Source organism: Pinus tabuliformis, chromosome 4_1, assembly GCF_031772625.1.
Source record: "Pinus tabuliformis cultivar Carrire ecotype Pingquan chromosome 4_1, CPIR1, whole genome shotgun sequence".
Taxonomy (NCBI): domain Eukaryota; kingdom Viridiplantae; phylum Streptophyta; class Pinopsida; order Pinales; family Pinaceae; genus Pinus; species Pinus tabuliformis.
The window spans coordinates 673249006-673256100 of NC_142303.1; the positions used below are offsets into that span (position 1 = coordinate 673249006).

General features: G+C 35.2%; 1 pseudogene; it reads left to right on the forward strand.

The window, feature by feature from the left end:
* The first annotated feature begins 605 nt into the window (after positions 1-605).
* Positions 606-3425, forward strand: LOC149177896 (FT-interacting protein 7-like; annotated as a pseudogene).
* The last annotated feature ends 3670 nt before the right edge of the window (positions 3426-7095 follow it).

Consider the following 7095-nt stretch of genomic DNA (forward strand, 5'->3'; position numbering starts at 1 on the left):
TCAGACTTCATTTTATAATTTTCTAGGAAAAATTTGCAAAGGTACTTAGGACTAAAGAAGAATTGAGATTGGTATATAAGAGTAATTGTATCAACTCCTACTCTGTTAATGTATAACCCTTTCTTTTGATCATAGAGGTAAGTGTGCCCTATAATAATGATGACAACAAAAGTAATTGTGGAGGTGTGAGAGTCAAAGAACCTCATGCCAAAGGATGGAGAGGGATCAACAAGTCCATTTGTGAAGGTTGATTTTTGCGAAAATCGCAAGCGTACAAAGACGAAGTATAAGGATCTAAATCTTACTTGGAATGAGAAATTGGAGTTTACTGTAAGTGATACATCAACAATGATTCATGAGGAACTGGAAATCGAGGTTTGGAATGATAAGAAAAGAACTATAGGTAAACGTCGTCATTTTCTAGGAAGAGATAAGTTCCCTGGGAAGCTCCACCAGAAAAAGCACCACAAGCTAAACCACGTCCACCTACAGAAGATAAGACTGCTGCAATAGCCACGAAGCCCCGAGAAGTAGAAAAAGTGGATCACCTAGCAGCATTAGCAATGCATCATTTGGAGAGACCAACCATGGCTTAGCCCTCAATTATGACTATAAAATATCTCATGAAGGATTTTGGCAGTTGTTATCTAGGCCACAATGAGAGTCATACTTATTATTTGGTTGAGAAAATGGCATGTCTTTTTGGAAGAATTGTGAAGGCAAGAGCACTTCCATCCAGAAATTCTACAGGTAATGCTCTATTTTGAGATTTATTTTCACACTATATTGTAATAAAAAAATTCAGCCATGCATAGATAAATCTTGTATACTAGGATGGTTCCTCTATTGATGATATTTAGCAATCTTTCGAAAATTAAATTCAGGTTGCAAGGAGTTTTCAATTTAATTGTAATAGACTGTAGTTAGTGTCAAAATTAGTGATGAATTTTGATCTCCATAGGACACCAGACTAGTCACTTTAAGAAAATATTTCAAATATATGAACATGAATAAATTTTCGAGAGATGTCATGAGAGATGGAATTTTCTAGCCTAGGAGGTTTCTCATTGTTTTTTTCTCGAGAAAATAATATTCTTAGTTAATAAAGTTCATGCCGAATGATTCAAACTCTTGTTTGCAAATAGTTAAATTATAGGTATTTTCTTAGCTTGATATTCTTTAGAGATGCAATGATGTTCATTATGTTGGTAAGAATTGTGGCATGGTAAGGACTCCATAGGGCTAAGAAAGTTGACTAAATTATTGTCCCTATGCATTTGTTGCTTAGAATCTAGGCATAATGTGTGAGTTTCCATTCTCAAAAACACTCATGGAATAGTTCATAGTTTGGTAAGTTTAATTTTGGTTCTGAAATATTTGGTTTGTTACAGGGTATGTAGGTGATCTATTTGTGAAAATGAGAGTGGGAGGCGAAATTGTTCGAACACAAAAAATTCATAACACAACATATCTTGAATGGGACCATATCTCTGCCTTTAGCAAAGACACACTTGAATCAGCTCCTGCCATGGAGATTTTTATATGGGATGGAAGCAATTCAAGGGATGACTTCCTTAGGGGAGTCTGCTTTGATCTCTTGGAGGTTCCAACAAGATTTCCTCCAAAAAACCCTTTAGCACCTTCATGGTTTAGGTTGGAAGGTGATGGTAGAGTCAAAGGTGATATTATGCTTGCATTTTTAATGGGAACACGGGAAGACGAAACATTCCCGGAGGCTTGGCAGTCTGATATAGGAGGTATTAGGAATACAAGATCAAAAGTATATTTATCCCCAAATCATGGTATATAAGGGTCAATGTAATTGGAGCCCAAGACTTGAGATTCCTGAAAAGATAAATTTTCATGAGCTCAAAGTGAGGGTGCAGTTGGGTAAACAGGTTTTGAGGACTAGAAATTCTAATTCTAGAACCTTGTTAATCCCATTTTGGAATGAAGATTTGATCATTGTTGCAACTGAACCATTTAAGGAACAACTTATGCTATTGGTTGAGGATCGACATAGTAATGGTGGTAATAAGGATGTGGAGGACATAGGGCAAACCAGAGTTGCACTAAATCCAATTGAAAGGAGACTAGATTACCGTATGGTAAGCTCAAGGTGGTTCAATTGAGAAAAAGTAAATGGAAAACCAAATGTTAAGTATCATGGAAGAATTCATCTATGCTTGTGTTTTGATTGGGGATATCATGTAATGGATGAGGTTTCCCATTTAAGCAGTGATTTAAGCCCAACTACTAAACAGTTATGGAAACCATCTATAGGTGTGCTCAAATTTGGAATTTTGGGAGCCAAAAACATGTTACCTATGAAAACCAAAGGAGGAAGAGGTACAACAGATGCCTACTGTGTAGCAAATTATGGGCAAAAATGGGTTAGAACGAGAAAAATTATTGATAGATTTTACCCAAGCTGGAATGAGCAATACACACGGGAGTTTTATGACCCATGTAGTGTTCTAACCTTAGGGGTCTTTGATAATTGGCACATCTACATGAACAACCCAGATAATAATTCTTCATCACTCAAAGATGTTCTCATTGGAAATGTGTGGATTCACATTTCAACACTAGAAGGCAATCGAGTTTATAGAAATTCCTATCCATTGTTGGTTCTCCAACTTTCTATTGTGAAAAAAAAGGGAGAAATTGAACTTGCAGTGCATTTTTCTTGCTCTACTTTGTTTCATGTTGTTCATATTTACTCTCAACAATTGCTTCCTAAGATGAACTATTTGCATCCTTTGAGCCTAAGTCAGCAGGACATGTTAAGAAACACAACAATGAAGATTGTTGGATTGGGATAAGCTCGTGCTAAGCCACCTTTAAGGCAGGAATTGGTGAAATATACGTTGGATACAGAGTCTAATATGTGGAGCAAGAGGATAAGTAAGGCTAACTAGTTCAAAATTACGAATGTTCTCTCTGGAGTTGCATTTGTTTCTAAATGGGTCGATGATATATGTCAGTGGAGGAATCCCATTATAATAATTTGAGTGCGTTTCCACTTCCTTGTCCTGGTTTGGTACCTAGAACTCATGGTACCAACAGTTGTCTTCTACATTTTTTTCATTGGAGAATGCCCCTATAGGTTTTGGTCTAGGATGCCACTACACAAGGATACACGAATTTCCCATGTAAATACCGTTGATCACGACGAACTTGATGACGAATTTGATCCATTACAAATCTCTGAGGCTTCTAAAATTGTTACAACAAGATATGATCGATTAAGGATTTTCGTTGCAAGGATACAGACTGTATTGGGTGATTTTGATACGCAAGGGGAGAGACTTCAAGCTTTTCTTATTTGGAGAGATCCTTGTTCTAGTAACATTTTCATTGCTATAAGTTTCATTATCTCATGTATGTTGTACACTATTCATTTAACCCTAGATTGTAACTAGTATTAGGAACACAGTGCCCTGTCATTGATACAACATGTTTCTGGTAAACGCGATAGCAAGTGTGCACCTATAATCAACAAATAAGTGGTTGAAAGTGACAATTTATATACTTGAACTATTAATCAAGATAATTTTGCAGGAACCATGTGACTATTATTGAGGGTTTATTTGACAAATTACCTAGTAAAGGAAATAAACCCTAGCTACCCTAGCTGCCTCCAAGCCTGTGAAGCAGAAAGGAAAATCCTAGGAAACTGCCGCTTCTAACCATGGAAAGGAAAACCCTATTAATGTAGAAATTGTACCTGAGAACGAATGATGGAGCAAAGAATTAGTCGTTGAGTGGATGTGTCGTCAAGGCAGTTGCAAATAACCTGGAATCCAAAGAAGAAGAGGTCATTGGAGCATTGACGAGCTTATTGTTGATAGAAGGAGTTCTAGAGTAAAACCCTCCCATCACAAACACTCAGAATGAGAAACTGAAGTGAGGGTTGGGTCGACTGGTTTGAAAGACACCATAGAGAACCAATGTGAGGCTCCCAAATGAGAAGAAGATGCTCCTACCGAATTGTAACTGAAAATACCTGTATTTTTCAATCCGATGGTAGAAGTTATTTGAATCGTCTAACATCAAAATCAACGTTTCACAACAACACAGGTAGCATGGGAGAGACTTATTTTCAGAGGGAAACTCCTTACGACATAATTAAGATTAATTCTAATAAGCAATTCTTACCTATTCCATAATCCAATGAACATTAACCTCTTCATTAAAACAGAATTAACAAACTAGTGTAAAATGACATATTGGTGAAACATAAGTCATGCAATCCCAATGATAAGTTAGGTGCACAAGCTCTAACAATGTACATAATACTTCTTTTCTTTTCCCACAATATTGCGGCTGGAGAGCATGTCGAATTTTGCCTCTTATCAACCATATGCAGTAAATTCAAAACAAGTTATAAGCCGACAATCATTTGTTTTTCATTACTCGTTATGCAAGATTCAGAACCAAAATATATGCAGTAAATTCAGGACAAGTTCATGAGGTGACAATCATGTATTTGACATTACTGGTTATGCAAGAGTTACGATTTTACACGTTTTAAAAGCACAAAAAGTGCTTAAGTACTTACAAAATTCAGCATTTGATGGACAGTTCGGGCTTCGGAGAATAACTCGTTAGTTTCCCATGCTTCCTAATTACTCTCGACAAGATGTTTAAGTTGAATTAAGTGATTGAGTTTTTGGTTACGTTAGCTTAATTACGTGGCGTCTACAGAACTCAATTTCGTAGTCAAGAATTAATTCAATTTTATAGTCCATAGTTAATGATTTGGGTATATTTTGAAATGTTTACTCACAATTTAATAGCATTTATTCGTGTGTATGTTTATACGGTTACTTAATAGGATTATAATTTACCATTTATCTTATTTAAATTGAATATTAAAATTAATAAAAAAAATAAAATCAAAACAATTACTAAAATTAATAAAAAATAAAATTAAAACAATTTATTATCTTTTCGTATTTTTTATACATTTTATTATACGTATTTCAGATTTTGATTTAGATTTCAAAAGAGTAAACTGGGTAAACTTGGGTAAACTTTAATGGTTAAATGCAAACTATAGAATTTCCAACCATAATGTTAAATACAAACTAGTAACCATATTTAAATATTTAATTTATATGTCAATAATATTTTAAACAAGCGTTGCAGGCAACGGTAGTCCCTGCTGAGTTTGTAAATAATTTCAAGAGATTCAATCTAGGAAAACATGTGTGATAGCCACTATTAAATATGGAGTGGAAATATTGGGTTTTTGAAATAAAGAGGAATCGTTCAACGAGATGCTCAAAGGTATTGAAGCACTCGGTCCCCGTCTGTCGCCTCATCCGATCAAGAAATAAGTGCCCTAACGGTATCCAGCTATAACCTTGGACTTTCTGCCTATTATCTCTGCATCGGGACCTTCCTTTCATTCCTACTTGGGAAAGCACCGTCCACCTATGGGGAAGTGACACTCAATCTTTTTTTTGGGTTTTTCTTTCGGGTTTTTTAATTTAGGAAACCTATGTTTTATACTTTATATTTATGAATTAATTATGGAAAATTTTAAGGGTTATGAATTAATTATGGAAAATTTTAAGGGTTAATATTTGCAACTGGGTTAATTTTATCTGATTTATCAAAAAAAGATTCCCCAATTTCTGTTTTTAAAAAAAATGATTTACACTAATTTTACAATATAAAATTGTTTTAGTTTAATAATCACCAACATTATATAGAAAGTATATATAAAATCATTATAAATTTGAATAATTTTACAAATATATTAATAAACATTTTATAGTTTGCATATTAAAAACTAGTGAAATTCGCTAATATCTGTAAACTACAAGATAATTTTCCATCCTTAAACTTTTCCTTGAAACCAACCCACCATTTCACTTAACAGTTTCCCATACCAACAAAGATAAAGTAATTTTAGTTGTTATAGTACTTATTAATTTCACACCTTCCACTGTAATTAGAGGGTGGTCCTCTAATTCGAATAATATTTGTTCGCATGAAGTTCGTGCCATTCCGTTATTAACCTTGACCCCATTGAGCGGTGCTTTCTTCATGGAGGGATATCCGCCCTACCTTGAGCTTTCACTGCAAGACCCAACGTGGTACTAGTATGTATCCACGCTTTTGATGCGTCTAATTTGGCCCTATTGTGAATGCTACGACATAGGTAGATCTACCACCACTAAAGGTCTACCCATTAACCTATAACCATCAGTCGGGGCGCCCATGCTATCACCCCATGTATCAGGTATGAAGTACGAACTACGATGTAATTTAGGTAATGGGTTCTACTACTCAAGTATAAAGATCAAGATCACAATCATAATAAACTACTTAAACTGGATATATTGTTGGATTTTATTTTAGCTATGCTACTGTATTTAATTTTGGGTCTCGATCTCGAAAGGGTACTTTATCTCAAAAATCGAAAGCTTAATCTTCATAATCTTCATCTCAAAAAAAGCCCACATTATATTTTGATGTACATTTGAATTTACATTGAAATTATTCATTTGGTTTTTATTATTTGTAACAGCTAGCCCCACCACGAATCTGCCACTAAATAACTTCTTATGTATTATTAGAAGACACAGGGTTGATGAGTAACAATTTTGCATTGTGCATGGACAAGCAGTTGGCTATATGAAACATGTGACTCCTCTTTTGTCATAGTTGTAGTGTCAAGGTATGTTTTGTCTTGAGAGGGTGAAATCAGTTGTTGAAGATACACAGTTTACATGGACTGCACCCAGACATCCACTGCACCCTCATTCATTAATAGAGCACAGGAAACAAAGAAGAGCATACATGGTACTATTTGATGGCCGTCCACTCGTATTCGCAATAAAAAGGCCACCATATTTGGGAGTTTCCGTTATCAGAGTTCCTATCAAATTTTGGGCCACTTTAGAGAACTGATTACAGTCGTCGCTGGTCTTAGTGGCACCGTAGAACTGTGTTACCAGGGCCTGTGGCTTGGGCATAGAAATTGTTACTCTCATATCACAAGAAACAACCATCACATATGAATTTCTCGTCATATACATTGAAGAAGTTACGAATTTGATTCTCTGCGACGGTAATACA